A 20,648-nucleotide genomic window follows, 5' to 3' on the forward strand; every position below is an offset into this window, starting at 1 on the left:
AGGGGTGCGATGGGGCAAAGTCTCAAGGGCAAAGTATTATATGTTATAAAACGTGTTTAGCTTATTCACTTTGTAGTACATCAGAAAGTAACACTGCAAAACATTATAAAAATATACTTTAATTAGAAAATAACTCTAAGTAAAGAATACAAATAGAGGCATCACACCAAGATTTAAATCGTATTAAAAATCTATAGCAATCAAAACAATGTGGTATTGGAATCAAATAAACACAGAAAAGTAAAACAGAATCAAGAGGCTGGAATAAAATCTATGCATATATGATCAAATGATTTAAGAAGGAGTCAGGAATATTCAGTGGCAATATGACAATTACTTCAATAATTCACACTGGAACAACTGGTTATTCAACTGTAAAAGAGTGAAAGCAGACCCCCTTCTTATCATACTATTCACAAAAGTTAACTAGACATGGACAAAATTTTAAATATAGACATGAAATTCTAAACTGCCAAGAATAAAATGAAGTGAAGAATTTACTTGACATTGGCAACAATTTTTTTTTTTATTTTTTGGATATAACATCAAATGCATCAGCAACATAAGACAAATGCAAAAACTAGGAGTACATCAAACTAAAGAACTTTTGCACAGCAAAGGATATTATTATTAAACTTAAAAAGATGGCAGATTATTTACAAACTGTATACAAGATAGGGCTTCCCTGGTGGCTCAGACAGCAAAAAGTCTGCCTGCAATTCAGGAGACCTGAGATATATCCCTGGGTCTGGAAGATCTCCTTGAGAAGGGAATGGCAATTCACTCCAGTATTCTTGCCTGGGAAAATCCATGGATGGAAGAGCCTGATGGGCTACAGTCCATAGGGTCTCAAAGAGTCAGACACTACTGAGTGACTTCACTTTCACTTTTGCTTTTTATTTTTTTTTTAAATTTAAAATCTTTAATTCTTACATGCGTTCCCAAACATGAACCCCCTCCCACCTCCCTCCCCATAACATCTCTCTGGGTCATCCCCATGCACCAGCCCCAAGCATGCTATATCCTGAGTCAGACATAGACTGGCGATTCAATTCTTACACGATAGTATACATGTTAGAATGCCATTCTCCCAAATCATCCCACCCTCTCCCTCTCCCACTGAGTCCAAAAGTCCAATGCAATCCCTATCAAGCTACCAGCCACATTTTTCACAGAACTAGAACAAATAATTTCAAGATTTGTATGGAAATACATAAAACCTCGAATAGTCAAAGCAATCTTGAGAAAGAAGGATGGAACTGGAGGAATCAACTTGCCTGACTTCAGGCTCTACTACAAAGCCACAGTCATCAAAACAGTATGGTACTGGCACAAAGACAGACATACAGATCAATGGAACAAAATAGAAAGCACAGAGATAAATCCACACACATATGGGCACCTTATCTTTGACAAAGGAGGCAAGAATATACAATGGAGTAAAGACAATCTCTTTAACAAGTGGTGCTGGGAAAACTGGTCAACCACTTGTAAAAGAATGAAACTAGATCACTTTCTAACACAGCACACAAAAATAAACTCAAAATGGATTAAAGATCTAAATGTAAGATCAGAAACTATAAGACTCCTAGAGGAGAACATAGGCAAAACACTCTCAGACATAAATCACAGCAGGATCCTCTATGATCCACCTCCCAGAATTCTGGAAATAAAAGCTAAAATAAACAAATGGGATCTAATTAAAATTAAAAGCTTCTGCACAACAAAGGAAAATATAAGCAAGGTGAAAAGACAGCCTTCTGAATGGGAGAGAATAATAGCAAATGAAGCAACTGACAAACACTTTCACTTTTGAACAAAATGGGCTTCCTTGATGACTCAGTGGTAAAGAATCTACCTGCCAATGACACAAGTTCAACCTCTGTGTCAGGAAGATCCCCTGGAGAAGAAAATGTCAACCCACCCAGTATTTTTGCCTGGGAAATCCCAGAAACAGAGGATTACAGTCCGGGCTACAGTCCATGCGGTCACAAAAAGTTGACCATGACTTAACAACTAAACAGCAGCAACATACCAGATAGTTACAATGAGATATCACCTCACATTTATTAGAATGGCTATTACCTAAAGATAAGAATTTGCAAAATGCTGATGAGGATGTGAAGAAAAGGGAATCCTTGTGTGATTTTGGTTCCTCAAAAATTTATAATAGGACTAACACACGGTCCAGCAACCCCACTTTTGTGTGTATATCTAATGGAAATAAAATCACTATACTGAAGTGATATCTGCACTTCCATGTTCATTGAAGCATTATTCCTAATAGCAAAGATATTGACACGCCCCATGATGAATAAATGGGTAAAGAATATATACATACATATGATAAAATATTATTCACTCATAAAAAGAAAAAAATTCTCCTATTTGGTACCATTTTTGTGGATCATGAAGCCATTCTGCCATGTGAAGTTAAGTCAGACAAAGAAAAATAAGTACTATATGATCTCATTTTTATGTGAATCTAAAAAATATTAACTCAGAAAGTGAGCAGAAACACCAGTGCCAGAGGCAGTGCTTGGGGAAAATGAGGGTATACTTGTTAAAATGTACATATTAAAAAAAAAAAAGGTACATATTTTCAGTTATAAAATGAGAAACTTTTGTGGATTTAATGTAGATCATGATGATTCTTGTTAATGAACTCTGATAATCTTTTTGCAATATATAGGAAGACCAAATTATGTTGCACATCTTAACCAATGTTATATATCAATTATATCTCAGTAGCATTGACATTAAATAAAAGTGCATATAATAACATGAAATGAGACAATGACACCACAGAGCTTCATTTAGTATCCAGCATGGTAACTACTAAAGCAGAAAAGTGCTCAGAGTCATGAGAATTTCCTATCAATCCAGACTGAGAACTAGTATGCCATTAATCTCATTTCTGAGTTGAGTTGGAGGAGTCACCATGTGCTGTGCTTAGCTGCTCAGTCGCGTCTGACTGTTTGTGGCCATGGACTGTAGCCCACCAGGCGCTGCTGTTCATGAGGATTCTCCAGGCTGGAATACTGTAGTGGGTTGCCATGTACTCCTTCAGGGAATCTTCCTAACTCAGGGATTGAACCCAGGTCTTCCACACTGCAGGAAGATTCATCTGGGGCTTCCTTGATAGCTCAGTTGGTAAAGAATCTGCCTGCAATGCAGGAGACTCTGGTTAGATTTCTGGGTCAGGAAGATCCACTGGAGAAAAGATAGGCTACCCACTCCAGTATTCTTAGGCTTCCCTTGTGACTCAGCTGGTAAAGAATCCACCTGCAATGAGGAAAACCTGGGTTCAAACCCCAGGTTGGGAAGATCCCCTGGAGAAGGGAAAGGCTACCAACTCCAGTATTCTGGCCTGGAGAATTCCATGGACTATGTAATCCATGGTGGTCGTAAAGAGTCGGACATGACTGAGTGACTTTCACTTCAGTTTTCTTTTCTTTTTTTTTTTAAATTTTATTTTTTAATTTTAAAATCTTTAATTCTTTCATGCGTTCCCAAACATGAACCCCCCTCCCACCTCCCTCCCCATAACATCTCTCTGGGTCATCCCCATGCAACAGCCCCAAGCATGCTGTATCCTGCGTCAGACATAGACTGGCGATTCAATTCTTACATGACAGTATACATGTTAGAATGCCATTCTCCCAAATCATCCCACCCTCTCCCTCTCCCTCTGAGTCTAAAAGTCCATTATACACATCTGTGTCTTTTTTGCTGTCTTGCATACAGGGTCGTCTTTGCCATCTTTCTAAATTCCATATATATGTGTTAGTATACTCTATTGGTGTTTTTCTTTCTGGCTTACTTCACTCTGTATAATCGGCTCCAGTTTCATCCATCTCATCAGAACTGATTCAAATGAATTCTTTTTAACGGCTGAGTAATACTCCATTGTGTAAATGCACCACAGCTTTCTTATCCATTCATCTGCTGATGGACATCTAGGTTGCTTCCATGTCCTGGCTATTATAAACAGTGCTGCGATGAACATTGGGGTACATGTGTCTCTTTCAATTCTGGTTTCCTCGGTGTGTATGCCCAGAAGTGGGATTGCTGGGTCATAAGGTAGTTCTATTTGCAATTTTTTAAGGAATCTCCACACTGTTCTCCATAGTGGCTGTACTAGTTTGCATTCCCACCAACAGTGTAGGAGGGTTCCCTTTTCTCCACACCCTCTCCAGCATTTATTGCTTGCAGATTTTTGGATCGCAGCCATTCTGACTGGTGTGAAGTGGTACCTCATTTTGGTTTTGATTTGCATTTCTCTAATAATGAGTGATGTTGAGCATCTTCATGTGTTTGTTAGCCATCCGTATGTCTTCTTTGGAGAAATGTCAATTTAGTTCTTTGGCCCATTTTTTGATTGGGTCGTTTATTTTTCTGGAATTGAGCTGCATAAGTTGCTGGTATATTTTTGAGATTAGTTGTTTGCCAGTTGCTTCATTTGCTATTATTTTCTCCCATTCAGAATGCTGTCTTTTCACCTTGCTTATATTTTCCTTTTTTGTGCAGAAGCTTTTAATTTTAATTAGATCCCATTTGTTTATTTTTGCTTTTATTTCCAGAATTCTGGGAGGTGGATCATAGAGGATCCTGCTGTGATTTATGTCTGAGAGTGTTTTGCCTATGTTCTCCTCTAGGAGTCTTATAGTTTCTGATCTTACATTTAGATCTTTAATCCATTTTGAGTTTATTTTTGTGTGCGGTGTTAGAAAGTGATCTAGTTTCATTCTTTTACAAGTGGTTGACCAGTTTTCCCAGCACCACTTGTTAAAGAGATTGTCTTTACTCCATTGTATATTCTTGCCTCCTTTGTCAAAGATAAGGTGTCCATATGTGTGTGGATTTATCTCTGGGCTTTCTATTTTGTTCCATTGATCTATATGTCTGTCTTTGTGCCAGTACCATACTGTTTTGATGACTGTGGCTTTGTAGTAGAGCCTGAAGTCAGGCAAGTTGATTCCTCCAGTTCCATCCTTCTTTCTTAAGATTGCTTTGGCAATTCGAGGTTTTATGTATTTCCATACAAATCTTGAAATTATTTGTTCTAGTTCTGTGAAAAATATGGCTGGTTGCTTGATAGGGATTGCATTGAATTTGTAAATTGTTTTGGGTAGTATACTCATTTTCACTATATTGATTCTTCTGATCCATGAACATAGTATATTTCTCCATCTATTAGTGTCCTCTTTGCTTTCTTGCATCAGTGTTTTATAGTTTTCTATATATAGGTCTTTAGTTTCTTTAGGTAGATATATTCCTAAGTATTTTATTCTTTTCGTTGCAATGGTGAATGGAATTGTTTCCTTAATTTCTTTTTCTACTCTCTCATTATTCGTGTATAGGAATGCAAGGGATTTCTGTGTGTTGATTTTATATCCTGCAACTTTACTATATTCATTGATGAGCTCTAGTAATTTTCTGGTGGAGTCTTTAGGGTTTTCTATGTAGAGGATCATGTCAGTTGCAAACAGTGAGAGTTTTACTTCTTCTTTTCCAATTTGGATTTCTTTTATTTCTTTTCCTGCTCTGATTTCTGTGGCCAAAACTTCCAGAACTATGTTGAATAGTAGTGGTGAAAGTGGGCAATCAAATCAATAAAATTAGAAATGAAAATGGAGAGATCACATCAGACAACACAGAAATACAAAGGATCATAAGAGACTACTATCGGCAGTTGTATGCCAATAAAATGGTCAACGTGGAAGAAATGAACAAATTCTTAGAAAAGTGCAATTTTCCAAAACTGAACCAGGAAGAAATAGAAAATTTTAACACACCCATCACAAGCACGGAAATTGAAACTGTAATCAGAAATCTTCCAGCAAACAAAAGCCCAGGGCCAGACGGCTTCACAGCTGATTTCTACCAAAAATTTAGAGAAGAGCTAACACCTATCCTACTCAAACTCTTCCAGAAAATTGCAGAGGAAGGGAAACTTCCAAACTCATTCTATGAGGCCACCATCACCCTAATACTAAAACCTGACAAAGATGTCACAAAAAAAGAAAACTACAGGCCAATATCACTGATGAACATAGATGCAAAAATCCTCAACAAAATTCTAGCAATCAAAACCCAACAATACATTAAAAATATCATACACCATGACCAAGTGGGCTTTATCCCAGGGATGCAAGGATTCTTCAATATCTGCAAATCAATCAATGTAATTCACCACATTAACAAATTGAAAAATAAAAACCATATGATTATCTCAATAGATGCAGAGAAGGCCTTTGACAAAATTCAGCATCCTTTTATGATAAAAAGTCTACAGAAAGCAGGAATAGAAGGAACATACCTCAACATAATAAAAGCTATATATGACAAACCCACAGCAAATATTATCCTCCATGGTGAAAAATTGAAAGCATTTCCCCTAAAGTCACTTCACTTTTCTTTACCATCTGAGCTACCAGGGAAGCCTAAGGAGGAATCACAGTACAATGCATATGGATTTAGAAGTAGTCCCTGATGGAGAGGAGCGTTGTATATTTAAATAACATTAAATACGGACTGTATAGATAGCAGTGTATTAATTAAGGGCAGAGGGACACAATTTAGGCTGGAAAGGTCCATGCAAGAAGGTTCAGGACCCTTCAGGCAATGGTAAGAATTTTGGAATTCACCATGAATTCTCAGAAAATGTATTTTCTATTTTAAAAACAGGACTGGAATCATCAATTTGAAAGATTATGTTAATTCTGTGTGCAAAATATTTGATATTGAGTAGAAGGCAATGGCAAAGCACTCCAGTACTCTTGCCTGGAAAATCCCATGGACGGAGGAGCCTGGTAGGCTGCAGTCCACGGGGTCGCACAGAGTCAGACACGGCTGAAGTGACTTATCAGCAGCAGCGGCAGCAGAAGTGAATATAGTGATAACAGTGCTGATATTATTATTCAAAGAAAATGTGATTGTGATTTGTACTAGGATGTTAGTGGAATTAGTAAAGTGGAGATTTAAGGTTTATTTAGAATGCACATTTCTTGAAAAAAAACCCATCAAGTTGAATATAGGTAATAGTTTACCTACAAGGAAAACAATGAGCAATAATTTAACATGTATAACTTGAGATATAGTTGTTATACTCATTAACTGAATTTACTACCACAATCACGATACAGATCATTTTTATTTCTTCCAAAAGTTCCTATGAAAAGTGTCAATCCATTCCTCCTTTCATCTCTCATCTCAGGCATGCACTGGTCTTCTTTTCTCAGTATAGATTAGTTTGCATTTTATAGAAACAGAAACACATAGAATTAAATGTTGTGTGTCTGTCTTCTTTCATTTAACATAAACCTTTTGAGACTCTTCCACTCCTGTTGCATGGATCGGTAGTTTATATATATATATATATGTGTGTGTATATATGTGTGTGTGTGTGTATATGTATGTGTGTGTATATATATATGTATGTATGTATATATATGTGTGTGTATATATGTAATGAAATATGTATGAATATATCAGGAATGTGAATAAATGTGTTAGGTGATTTTTAACGATAACAGACATATCAAAATTATTCATAAGCCTGTGACAAAATAAATTAATGCATTTTAAGTGCTATATATACTTATGTTCTAAATATTATACACTTGCCAAAATTTTGAAGTTTATGTATATATTTTCTCTCATGCCTATATAGGTAAGTGATTAGGGAAGTCTATTGAACAATAACTCAAATAAAGTAATAAAGATAGCCGTGGGGAAGGTTGATGTAGCTTTCAGAAGTGTCAAACAAATCTAAGGATGGAATTCATTATTTACCCAATTACTTAGAAGCTCCACAAATAATATATTGTAAAATTTTGAGGACTGAGAACATTTTAACATAAGTAGTTAAATTGTTTTGGCAGAGGCAAGAAGTGAAATCATCAGAATTGTATACCTAAAAATCCTAGTAATTGAAATTTTTAAGCATAAGATTAAAGTGCTGTTTTAAAGAAGGTATTCAATCAGAAAATATTACAGTTATATAGAGACAGAAAATATTCTAGCAATTTATCAACAAATATCCTGAGCTGACAACTAGATTAAATAAATGAACAAAATATAACAGGTTGGAGACAAGCCATTTTGAAAAGAAACTTGCTAACTGAAGCTGAAATTAATGGCATTAAACATGATGTTGCAGGAGATTTGTGATTTAACCAAATAACAAATGAAAGCTCCCTGCTGTTGATGTATCAGGAGATGGAGATTAAATTGAAAGGAAAAAATTAGGTGAACAAACAATGAATTTGGAATGTATGTGAATGGAGAACATAGTATATATACATGTACACATGCACACACACACATATATATATATAATATATTATGTATATATATACATATACTATATATAAATATATACATATAATATGTTATTTGCAAATATCAGTAGAAGATACTTTCCTCCAGCACTTGTAGTCTCTTAAAGTAAGTAAGAAAAGGAAAAAAGTAATGAAGCTTAATGATCCTATTAAATTCTTGAGGCCAGTACACTCCTTAAAAACACAGGATATATATCAAAATTGGGAGATTTTCACAAAGGTCTTAAAATGCTAATATTGTAAGGTTTTTTTTGTTGTTGTTGTTGTTGTTTTTTTTTTTTTGGTCCTTTCTCTGTTCCCAATCCTCTGAACTCTCCACCAACCAAAGTAAATTTGTTAGCTTGTGGGGACATGTTTTCTTGACCATTAGGCCAATGAAAAATAGCACCACTAGTAAAGTTTTAAAATTTAAAGTCATACCTAAATATTGCATATTTACTGGATTACTTTGTTATTTAAAATACTCCCAGATGGCTACCTTCATGTATCGAAAAGTTGAGTATTTCATAGATCTATTTCTACTGCCAAAAACAGGTAGAGACCACTGCAAGAGAATCATAAGAATACATAATGTAGACAAGGATAGATCAGAGTAATCAATTTGGAATAAAGAAACTCTTATTGCAAATAAATCATCATTAAATACCAGGAAGACATATCAACTATATTAGAGGAGAAGGAAAGCAAATATGGACACTAAATTGTTTTGTCATTAGTTTATTTTACTTGAAGTGTTAAATATCTAAGACTTATTAGTACATTACAATGGATATATACATATATATACCTTTTTTTTTTTTTTGCCACATGGACATTACATAATGCAACAAATACTTAAGAAACAATCTCATTATACTGAGCTGCATAAATTCTTCTTTTTAGTAATTTTGATAGAAATAACCTTTCAGTTACTGTTAATAAAAAACATTCATCTTAATATAGTGAATATACACATTTGTCGAGGACATATGTAATACCTGACATTCTTCTAGACACTGAGGATACAACTGAGAACAAGACAAAATCCCTTTGCACACATTGCTTGCAATCAAAGTGGGGAGACAGAGTAAACAAATAAATCAGTGGGCATGTAATATATAATGAGTTTCTGACACTCCCTGCTTAGAAGGGCCTTTACTGACTAAGCTCACGAAAACACTGCCTCTAAATTCACACTTATTTTATCAATTTTTTAAATGTTTGATCTAATTGTATATAATACAACAATTTATTGCTTCAATTGGTTATTCTGACACGTGTCTGCTCAGCTCGCTCTTGGGAGTTGTGAAAAACAACAGGCCAAAAGTGGAAGTAACAGTCAAGTATTTAATCACTTACAGTGATTAAGAACATGTTGCTGCTGCTGCTGCTGCTGCTGCTAAGTCGCTTCAGTCGTGTCTGACTCTGTGCGACCTCATAGATGGGAGCCCACCAGGCTCCTCTGTCCCTGGGATTCTCCAGGCAAGAACACTGGAGTGGGTTACAGAACACGCTAAACTGGAGAAATGTCTATGTCTATTCCATTACCACATCCCCACATGCCAGGTCAGGTGGCTGAGTGCAGATGTGGAAGTTATTTCATTGCCAGGGAACCTTGAGGCTTATCCAGTTGCAGTTTTATGAACCCTGGAAGCAAGGGGTAGGAGGGAAGAGCCAGGAGTGGGAAAAGTGCTGAGCCATGAGTCAGAGTGGAAAAGAGCGTCAGGTATGCCCCCTTTCTCCAATAAGGTGATGTCAGCTAAAGCATTGAGAAAGCTTCTGTCTAAGACTTTAATAGAGAAATCCTCAAAAGAATCCCCCAGGGTTAGAAATGAAAATAATGCATAAGAGCATAGGGGCCAGAGGGTCAAGAGTCCTTGATGGCTACTCTCTTCAGAAACTGCAGCTCATTGGCTGTTCACCAAGAATGGTGTGGGGAGGACAGCTTTTCCCTGTGAGGCCTGGCAGAAAAAACTTTAGAATTGCCTACACTCCAGCTTAAAATATCACACACAGGTTTTTAACCAGGAGCCAGACTCTTCAGTTAGCATTTTAAAAGATAGCTGAAAGATGTCACTTTAATAAATTCATTTATTCATAAAAAGCATATGTACAGATTACTCATTATGATCCATGTAGCTGATTGGAACTTCCCTGAACTTCCAGATGTTCAAGCTTGTTTTAGAAATGGAAGAGGAACCAGAGATCACTTTGCCAACATCTGCTGGATCATTGAAAAAGCAAGGGAGTTCCAGAAAAACATCTGTTTCTGCTTTATTGACTATGCCAAAGCCTATGTGGAAAATTATGAAAGATATGAGAATACCAGACCACCTGACCTGCCACTTCAAAAAACCTGGATGCAGGTCAGGAAGCAACAGTTAGAACTGGACATAGGAAAAAACAGACTGGTTCCAAATTTGGAAAGGAGTACATCAAGGCTGTATATTGTCACCCTGCTTAACTTATATGCAGAGTCCATCAAGAGAAACACTGGTCTGGAAGAAGCACAAGCTAGAATCAAGATTGCCAGGAGAAATATCAATAACCTCAGATATGCAGATGACACCACCCTTATGGCTGAAAGTGAGGAAGAACTAAAGAACCTCTTGATGAAAGAGGAGAGTGAAAATGTTTGCTTAAAGCTCAACATTCAGAAAACTAAGATCATGTCATCTGGTCCCATCACCTCATGGCAAATAAATGGGGAAACAATGGAAACAGTGGCAGATTCTTTTTTTGGGGGGTGAGGATCCAAAATCATTGCAGTTGGTGACTGCAGCCATGAAATTAAAAGATGCTTATTCCTTGGAAGGAAAATTATGACCTATCTAGACAAATGGTAATGATAACCCTGTATGCAAGACAGCAAAAGAGACACAGATGTATAGAACAGACTTTGGGACTCTGTGGGAGAGGGAGAGGATGGGATGATTTGGGAGAATGGCATTGAAACATGTATACTATCATGTAAGAAATGAATCTCCAGTCTAAGTTCTATACAGGATACAGGATGCTGGGGGATGGTGCACTGGGATGACCCAGAGAGATGATATGGGGAGAGAGCTGGGAGGGGGGTTAAGGATTGGGAACTCATGTACACCTGTGGCAGATTCATGTCAATGCATGGCAAAACCAATACAGTATTGTAAAGTAAAATAAAATAAATAAATAAAAGAAGTAAAATGCTGCACTTAAAAAAAAATAAATAAAAAGCAGAGACATTACTTTGTCAACAAAGGCCCATTTAGTCAAGGCTATGGTTTGCCCAGTGGTCATGTAAGGATGTGAGAGTTGGACTATAAAGAAAGCTCAGTTCAGTTCGATTCAGTTCAGTCGGTCACTGGTGTCCGACTCTGTGAACCCATGAATCGCAGCACACCAAGCCTCCCTGTCCATCACCAACTCCCTGAGTTCAACCAAACTCATGTGCATTCAGTTGGTGATGCCACCCAGCCATCTCATATTCTGTCATCCCCTTCTCCTCCTGCTCTCAATCATGGGTCCTGCCCAGCACCAGAGTCTTTCTAAAGAGTCAACACATCGCATGAGCTGGCCGAAGCATTGGAGTTTCAGCCTGAGCATTAGTCCTTCCAATGAATACCCAGGACTGGTCTGCTTTAGGATGGACTGGTTGGATCTCCTTGCAGTCCAAGGGATTCAGAAGAGTCTTCTCCAACACCACAGTTCAAAAGCATCAATTATTTGGCGCTCAGCTTTCTTCACAGTCCGAGGCGCACATCCCTATATTATGACTAGAAAAATCATAGCCTTGACTAGAAAGACCTTTGTTGGGAAAGTAATGTCTCTGCTTTTTAATATGCTGTCTAGATCAGTCATAACTTTCCTTCCAAGAAGTAAGCGTCTTTTAATTTCATGGCTGCAATCACCATCTGCAGTGATTTTGGAGCCCAAAAAAGTAAAGTCTGAAACTGTTTCCACTGTTTCCCCATCTATTTCCCATGAAGTGTGGACCAGATGCTATGACCTTAGTTTTCTGAACGTTGAGCTTTAAGACAACTTTTTCACTCTCCTCTTTTACTTTCATCAAGAGGCTTTTTAGCTCCTCTTCACTTTCTTCCATAAGGGTGGTATCGTCTGCATATCTGAGGTTATTGATATTTCTCCTGGCAGTCTTGATTCCAGTTTATGCTTCTTCCAGCCCAGTGTTTCTCATGATGTACTCTGCATATAAGTTAAATAAGACAATATACAGCCTTGATGTATTCCTTTTCCTTTTTGGAATCACTCTGTTGTTCCATATCCAGTTGTAACTGTTGCTTCCTGACCTGCATACAGGTTTCTCAAGGGGCAGGTCAGGTGCTCTGGTATTCCCATCTCTTGAATAATTTTCCACAGTTTATTGTGATCCACACATTCAAAGGCTTTGGCATAGTCAATAAAGCAGAAATAGATGTTTTTCTGGAACTCTCCTCCTTTAAGTATGATCCAACGGATGTTGGCAATTTGATCTCTGGCTCCTCTGCCTTTTCTAAATCCAGCTTGAACATCTAGAATTTCATTGTTCACATATTGCTGAAGCCTGGTTTGGAGAATTTTGAGCATTACTTTACTAACATGTGAGATGAGGGCAATAGTGTGGTAGTTTGAGAATTCTTTGACATTGCCTTTCTTTGGGATTGGAATGAACTCTGAACTTTTCCAATCCCGTGGCCTCTGCTGAGTTTTCCAAGTTTGTTGGCATATTGAGTGCAGCACTTTCACAGCATCATTTTTCAGGATTTAAAATAGGTCAACTGGGATTCCATCACCTCCACTAGCTTTGTTCATAGTGATATTTTCTAAGGCCCACTTGATTTCACCTTCCAGGATGTCTGATTCTAGGTGAGTGATCACACCATCATGATTATCTTGGTCTTGAAGATCTTTTTCATACAGTTCTTCTGTGTATTTTTGCCACCTGTTCTTAGTATCTTTTGGATGACTGAGCTGTACTGAGTAGAAAGCAGACACTGATTTCATGTAAATTTGTATAATATGGTATTTATTACCATGAAACTTATATTTTCTCAGTGTCTATATTTAGTAAAAACATCAATAATAACAACAAAAATATAGGTCTTAACACTTGCTAGACTTTATTCTAAGTAATTTAAAATAATGATTAATTGAAATAACATAAGACCCTTATATAGAAGCTTTGTTAATACTTCAGTTTGAGGATAAGGAAGCATGTTCATGATTGCTAAGTCTCTTCAGTGTTTTCCAACTCATGGCAATCCTATGGACTGTAGCCCACCAGAGTACTCTCTGTCCATGGGATTCTCTTGGCAGGAATACTAGACTGAATTGTCATGTCCTCCTTCAGGCAATCGTCACAACCCAGAAACCAAAACAGCATCTCTTTGTCTCCTGCATTGACAGGTAGGTTCTTTATGACTAGTGCCACTTGGGAAGCCACAAGGCTTCATAGACACAGAAGCCAAACACAGAGGTGATTGCAAATATGCCCACAAATTCTCCTCAAACACTTGTTGCTTGTGGCATCCAACTTCCTTTCCAGGAGCAGTTATGTGACTTGTTTTGACTAGTATAATGTTAACAATTGTGATGGGAGAAGATATTTGTCCTCTCTAATACTATTCTTAGGAACCTATAACTGGTAATGTGAAAAGCACTGAAAGCAGGGCTGTCCTGATTGAAGACAATGTTTCAGTTATCCAAATCTTCCCACCCAAGGGCTATCTACTGCTCAGACAACTTAATTTTCTGCCATTGTCTGTCGGCTTGACTTCTGTTAACATATAAATGTTTGTATATGTATTGTGTAAATGCATATAAGTATTTATATGTATAACATAGAAATGCTGGTGAAATGCTTGTATAATGCTTGTATAAATGCTGAGATCTGCAGATGATCCATCTAACATAATCCAAACCCAACTGCAGATTCTCAAAATTGTAAGCCACGTAATTGGTTATTGTTTTAACATACTAAGTTTTGGAATGGTTGAGGCAAGGCAATATATTATTTATACCATGCTTGCTTGCTCAGTCACTTTAGTCATGTCTGACTCTTTGCGTTCCCATGGATTGTAGCCTGCTAGACTCCTAGGTCCATGGGATCCTCCAGGCAAGAATACTGGAGTATGTTACCACTCCCTTCTCCAGGGGATTTTCCCAACCTAGGGATTAAATCCATGTCTCCTGCATCTCCTGCATTGCAGGTGGATTCTTTACTCACTGAGCCATCTAGGAGCCTAGTATTTATACCATGGCAAATACTAAAACTTAAAAGATACTCATGGAGGTTACTTTGCATTAAGTTAACATATTGCCCTCTCAACCTAATATTAAAAAGGCATAAATAATATTAAAATAAATGTAAAAGTCAACTGTTTTACCAGATATCAACAATGAACAAATTACAAACAAATACCATTTGCATTAGCACTCACAGAAAGAAAATACTTAGTTGCACATCTATAAAAATATATACAAAACCTCTAAAAGGAAAAATGCTGATGAGATGAACCCAATTTAACTGAATAAATAAAGAGATATCCCATCTTAATAGATAGGAATATTTAATACTGTCAAGATGAAAATTCTTCCCAAATTTATATATTTAAGGTAATCCCAACCAAAATGCCAGCAAGGTATTTAATGTATATCAGTAAACTGATTCTAAAGTATACATGGAGAGATAAACAACCCAGAAAAGCCACCAAAATATTAAAGGAAAACAATAAAGTTGGAGGGCTGAAATTACCTGATTTCAAGACTTAACAAAAAGCTACAGTAATCAGGAGAGTAAGGTATTGGTGAACAACTAGACACTATAGATCAGTGGAACAGAATACAGAGCCCAGAAATAGACTCCCCTAAACATAATCAACTGATCTTTGATAAAGGAGAAAATGCAATGCAATAGAACAAAAAATAACCTCTTCAATACAAGATGCTAGAACAAGTGAACACTCATGCGTGAAAAAAGTCAATCTATACAGATTTTACACACTTCACAGAAATTAGCTCAAGATAGATGACAGAGCTAAATGTACCAAAATATTAAATTAAAGGAGTCTGGAAAACCTCGATGATCTTGATTATGGCAATGATTTTCTTGATATGACCTCAACAATAAATAAATAAGCTGAACTTAATTAAAATCAAAAACAAACAAACAAAAAAGCCTCTACTCTGGGAAGTACAATGTCAAGAGAATAAAAAAAAAAAAAACACTGCAGAATAGAAAATGTTTGCAGAAGACACATTTGATAAGGGACTAATATCCAAATGGACAAGGAACTCTTAAAACTCAACAATAACAAGATAACAACCCAGTTAAAAAATAGAGCAAACATCTTATCCAACACTTACCAAAGATACACAGTGGCAGCTAAGCATATAAAATGATGCTCCATACACATGCCATCATAAAATTGCAAGTTCAAAGGAGATACCATTATACAACTGTTAAAATGACTAAAATTTGAAACACTGACAACACAAAAAGCTGGTTGGGATGGGAAGCAACAGGAATTTTCATACATTGCTGGTGGAAATGCAAACTGCGTCTCATTTTGGAGAACACTGTGATGGTTTGTTACAAAATTAAATGTATTCTTACCATAAGATCCAGCTTTCATGATTTTTGTTATTTACCAAGTGAATAGGAAACTTTGTCCACAAAAAAACCTTCAAACAGATGTTTATAGCAGCTCTGTACATAATTGCCAAAACTTGAAAGTAACTAAGATATCCTTCCATGATGAACAGGTAAACTGTGGTACATTCAGAAATTTGAATATTATTCAGCAGTTAAAAGAAATGAGCTCTCAAACTGTTAAAAGACATAGAAGATTCTTAAATTCGTACTAGTGAGTGAACAAAACCAGCCTAAACCGGCTAAATATTGTATAATCCCAACTATATGACATTTGGGAAATGGCAAAACTATGAAGACAATTAAAAAAAAAAATCGTTGTTTGCCAGAGTTCGGAAGGGGGGTATAAATAGAGTACAGAAAATTTTAATTTAAGTATTTTTAAAATATTCTTGCTGAAACTAAATTGATGGATACACATTTTTATGCAGGGCTTCCTTGGTGGCTCAGACGGTAAAGAATCTGCCTGCAATGTAGGAGGCCCACGTTCGATCCCAGTCAGGAAGATCCCCCAGAGAAATGAATGGCTACCAACTTCTGTATTCTTGCCTGGATAATTCCATAGATAGAAGAATCTGGTGGGCTTCAGTCCATGCTGTCTGAAAGAATCAGATATGACTAACACCACAGAAGGTGCAAATTAACTCTACTGTAAAGTATGAAAGGTAGTTTTGATGCATTTGTGTAGACTAATTGCTAGTTAAAAACAAAACAAAAATGTATCATTATGGTGAGTGATTTTGGTTATGGAGGAAGCTATGCATGTATTGAAATAAGAGAAATATGGAATATTTCCATATTTTTCTCTCAATTGAGTTGTAGAACTCAAATTGCTCTAAAAGTTATCTTTTTTAAATTTAAACTTAATTATTTTAATTGGAGGCTAATTACTAAAAAATACCTTTAAGAACCATGAAAAATAAGTAGCACCACAGATTAGAAGAAAATGGAAGAAAGCATATTCTATAGAAATAAAAAATTATATTGAAAAGGAAGGGATATCAATACAAATCCATTGGAAATTTCTTTCTGAGCTCAAGCTACTAAATCAACAAAACTATTGACTTTAAATAAAACAAAAATATCTCCAAATTAATAAAAATAAATTCCATTTTATAAACTGTTTTTGATAAAAACTGTTTTATTCTCAGACAGCCTGCAAATATCTAATAAGATAAAGAACATATGGACAACAATTGTATCATTACAACTGTTCATAGTTCCGTGGGCCAAATTTTCTAACTTAATCCTGTGTTTAGCATAAGACTTGATAATTTATTAAAATAATTTGACAAATAACAGAAAACTATTCCACTTAATTAATGTAGATTTTACTGATAGATAGTTTTCTATGTAGAAGTAAATGTGTGTGTGTGTGTGTGTGTGTGTGTGTGTGTGTGTGTACTCAATCATATCCAACTTTTTGCAGCCCCATGGACTGCAGATCATCAGGCTCCTTTGTCCATGGAATTTTCCAGACAAGAACATTGGAGCAGGTTGCCATTTCCTTCTCCTGAGGATCTTCCTGACCCATGGATCGAACTTGTGTCCCTTGTGTCTCCTGTGTTGGCAGGCAGGTTCCTTACTACTGCACTACCTAGAAAGCTCCAAAATAACTTTACTGTCAGTATTTAAAGACAGATCTGTTGATATTTAGGTTGAGGGCTTTCAAGAAACTTTCATATTTTTGACATAAGAATGTATATATATTTTGAATCACATATTGTCTGACTATGAATGACATGTTATGATCTAAATGTATTTTTTTCTAAATATTAAGGTGTACTTGCTGCTGCTGCTACCTCACTTCAGTCTTTCTTTCCTAATTTCTTCATGGGGCTAGTCATTTGAAATTTAAAATGTTCAAATTTCATTTTAAAATAAAGTTTTTATTTGATCACCTAATCTCCTTCCAGCCCAGAGTTTCTCAGGACGTACTCCGTATATAAATTAAATAAGCAGGGTGACAATAAACAGCCTTGATATACTCCTTTTCCTATTTGGAACCAGTCTGTTGTTCCATGTCCAGTTCTAACTGTTGCTTCCTGACCTGCATACAGGTTTCTCAAGAGGCAGGTTAGGTGGTCTGGTATTGCCATCTCTTGAAGAATTTTCCACAGTTTATTGTGATCCACACAGTCAAAAGCTTTGGCATAGGCAATAAAGCAGAAATAGATGTTTTTCTGTAACACTCTTGCTTTTTCCATGATCCGGTGGATGTTGGCAATTTGATCTCTGGTTCCTCTGCCTTTTCTAAATCTAGCTCGAACATCTGAAAGTTCATGGTTCACATATTGTTGAAGCCTGGCTTGGAGAATTTTGAGCATTACCTTACTAGTATGTGAGATGAGTGCAACTGTGTGGTAGTTTGAGCATTCTTTGACATTGCCTTTCTTTGAGATTGGAATGAACACTGACCTTTTCCAGTCCCGTGGCCACTGCTGAGTTTTCCATGTTTGCTGGCATATTAAGTGCAGCTCTTTCACAGCATCATCTTTCAGGATTTGAAATAGCCCAACTGGAATTCTATCATCTCCACTAGCTTTGCTCGTAGTGATACTTTCTAAGGCCCACTTGACTTCACAGTTCAGGATATCTGGCTCTAGGTGACTGATCACACCATCGTGATTATCTTGGTCATGAAACTCTTTTTTGTACAGATCTCCTGTGTATTCTTGCCACCTTTTATTAATATCTTCTGCTTCTGTTAGGTCCCTTCCATTTCTGTCCTTTATTGAGCCTAACTTTGCATGAAATGTTCCTCGGTATCTCTAATTTTCTTGAAGAGATCTCTAGTCTTTCCCATTCTGTTGTTTTCCTCTATTTCTTTGCATTGATCAATGAGTACATCATGAGAAACACTGGGCCGGAAGAAGCACAAGCTGGAATCAAGATTGCTGTAAGAAATATCAATAACTTCAGATATGCAGATGACACCACCATTATGGCAGAAAATAAAGAGGACCTAAAAAGCCTCTTGATGAAAATGAAAGAGGAGACTGAAAAACTTGGTTTAAAGCTCTACATTCCAAAAATGAAGATCATGGCATCTGGTCCCATCACTTCATGGGAAATAGATGGGGAGACAGTGGAAACAGTGTCAGACTTTATTTTTTGAGGCTCTGAAATCACTGCAGATTGTAACCGCAGCCATGAAATTAAAACACACTTACTCCTTGGAAGAAAAGTTATGACCAACCTAGATAGCATATTGAAAAGCAAAGATATTACTTTGCCAGTCCATCTAATCAAGGCTATGGTTTTTCCAGTGGTCATGTATGGATGTGAGAGTTTGACTGTGAAGAAAGCTGAGTGCTGAAGAATTGATGCTTTTGAACTGTGGTGTTGGAGAAGAGTCTTGAGGGTCCCTTGGACTACAAGGAGATCCAACCAGTCCCTCCTAAAGGAAATCAGTCCTGGGTGTTCATTGGAGGGACTGATGCTAAAGCTGAAACTCCAATACTTTGGCCACCTTATGCGAAGAGTTGACTCATTGGAAAAGACCCTGATGCTGGGAGGGATTAGGGCCAAGAGGAGAAGTGGATGACAGAGGATGAAATGGCCGGATAGCATAAGTTTGAGTAAACTCCGGGAGTTGGTGATAGACAGGGAGGCCTGGTGTGCTGCAATTCATGGGACCACAAAGAGTCGGACATGACTGAGCAACTGAACTGAACTGAGCTTTACTTAAGCAGAAGGAAGAAGACCCATGGTGGTGAAATGACAGGTAAGAATAGCTAGGTGTTTCTATCTTATATATAGCAACATTATTTGAATATTTTTATGTTAACTTCTAGAAACCATGATCCAAACTTATTATATATAATAAAAATGTATAATATAAATATATATAGACATATTTTATATTATATTATAGGTTCTTGACCTGGCTCTAGCCCCTCTCACCTGCCCCAGAGCCCTTGGATGCAGGTCTTCAGAACTTGGTGTGACTGTAACTGTATCCCTACCCTTCCCAGTCACAGTCCATGATCAATTCTGCTGGCCCAAAAGACCTGCTAGGTTGCACTTCCACTTTCTTTTTCTCCAGAATAGCTAAAATGTACCTAAGCAACCCATATACTTGGCTTAAAGCACTCCTGGCAAAGTTCATGAGCAGTCCTGCTGGCCCTGAGCCCAGCAAGAAACCTGTTCATTAATGTCCTGGAAGGCAGGCCAGCCAGAGCTCATCCAGCAGATCCCAAAACAATCCTATTACTTGGATCAAGCCCCTCTTAAGTGCAGCATAAGATCAGTTCTGCTTGCCCCAGCAGTCAGCAAGCAACACTCCCATCCGTGTCTCCTGAGGTCAGCTTACCAACCTGGGTCCCACTGTAGATGCTATCACTCCACAACCAGGCAGCCATTTTGTCTGCCCAGGAGCCTGACAGGAGGCATGCCACTTGGGGCCTGGAGATCCAGACCTGTGGACATCAACCCCAATTGTGAACCCTGAAGCAGCCCTGGACTGAGTTCCAGCTCCTCTCAGCCATGACCTGGGGAGAGTTCTGCCTTCCCAGGGACTCATCTAGTGAACCAGCAGGAGCCTTCTGGGGGACCTGATAGAATATATACACCTGTTAACAGACCCACCGTCAGCAGACCTAGTTGCAGAGCCTGAACCAGACACTTGTCATAATACTACTGTACTGAACAAGGTTCTGGAGGCAGTAGCACCCACCTAAACACCGGAGAGG

The sequence above is a fragment of the Ovis aries genome, chromosome 10 (assembly GCF_016772045.2).
Source record: "Ovis aries strain OAR_USU_Benz2616 breed Rambouillet chromosome 10, ARS-UI_Ramb_v3.0, whole genome shotgun sequence".
Lineage (NCBI taxonomy): Eukaryota > Metazoa > Chordata > Mammalia > Artiodactyla > Bovidae > Ovis > Ovis aries.